Here is a 1,543-nt window from a genome sequence, read left to right as displayed (position 1 = left end):
AAAAAAAAAGGCCAGGTCCAGTGGCTCACACCTGTAATCTCAGCTCTTCAGCAGGCTGAGGTGGGTGAAGCATGAGGTCAGGAGTTTGAGACAGGCTGGCCAACATGGTGAAACCCTGTCTCTATTAAAAATACAAAAAATTAGGCATGGTGGCATGTGCCTGTGATCCCAGCTACTCAGGAGGTTGAGGAAGGAGAATCGCTTGAACCTGGGAGGTGGAAGTTGCAGTGAGCTGAGATCACACCACTGCATTCCAGCCTGGGTGACAGAGTGAGGCTTGTCTCAAAAAAAAACAAAATTTTTTGTCCTAAGTGGTTTAATGCAGGAAGAGAAAACCAAATACTGCATGTTCTCACTTATAAGTGGGAGCTAAACATTGGGTACTCAGGGACATAAAAATGGCAACAACAGAAACTGGGAACTTCTAGAGGGGGAAGGTAGAAGGAGGGCAAGGGTTGAAAAACTAACTATTGGATGCTATGATCAGACCTGGGTGGTTGGATCAATTGTACCCCAAATCTCAGCATCACGCAATATGCCCAGGTAACAAGCCTGCCCATGTACTCCCTAAATCTAAAATAAAGTTGAGGGCCTGGCACGGTGGCTCACACCTGTAATCCCAACACTTTGGGAGGCTGAGGTGGGCTAATAACCTGAGGCCAGGAGTTCGAGACCAGCCTGGCCAACATGGCAAAACCCTGTCTCTACTAAAAATACCAAAAAAAGTTAGCCAGGTGCGGTGGTGCATGCCTGTGATCCCAGCTACTTGGTAGACTGAGGTAGGAGAATCGCTTGAACCTGGGAGGTGAAGGTTGCAGTGAGCCAAGATCATGCCACTGCACTCCAGCCTGGGTGTGAGAGATGGAAATGTTCTTCAAAGTTTATATCTCAGACTATATTATGTTACAATCTCTTGTAACAAGGAGTTACAGTGTCTTGCTTTATGGTCATTATCCACTATTAGCATAAACATATAACAATGTACATATATTCTCTAAATCAGCCACATCTTAAATCAGGTAACTTGACTGGCTCCAGCATGTCTGAATAGAACTGGGCAAGCTCCAAACCCTGGTGCATGCCATTCCTTATTTGGAAACCCTCCTAACCTTCTCCTGACTAGCTTCCCCTTTTTCCTTGTCTTCTTTCCAGCTTATCTATTCAGGAAATTTCCAAGATTTTAGCCAATTGGGTCAAGCATAGAATGTGAGGTCCCATTCCACCCAATGGAAATGGGACACAGCAATAGGGCAACGGCGTCAGGTTATGAAAGTTATAAATGTCCCTTTCTCCTTTGTTCAGGTGTGCTCTCATGGCAAGACTGGCAGCGAGTTGCACCCTTACTGCAGGAAGTAAACTAGCCTTGCTGAGTGATCCATTGTCTCAGTATGAATTTTTCCCAACATTATAAACCTGTTTCCAACATATTTGGGGGCTCGTCCAGGATTCCATTTCCCCTCTAGGGCAGTCCTTTGTCCTCTCTTGTGGGGAGGCACCCCACCACCCTATTGGGGTGGCCCTGGGGGAGAGAGTCAGGACTTAC

The sequence above is a fragment of the Cebus imitator genome, unplaced genomic scaffold, assembly GCF_001604975.1.
Source record: "Cebus imitator isolate Cc_AM_T3 unplaced genomic scaffold, Cebus_imitator-1.0 Scaffold104, whole genome shotgun sequence".
NCBI classification, from domain to species: domain Eukaryota; kingdom Metazoa; phylum Chordata; class Mammalia; order Primates; family Cebidae; genus Cebus; species Cebus imitator.
This window is presented reverse-complemented; position numbering follows the sequence as displayed.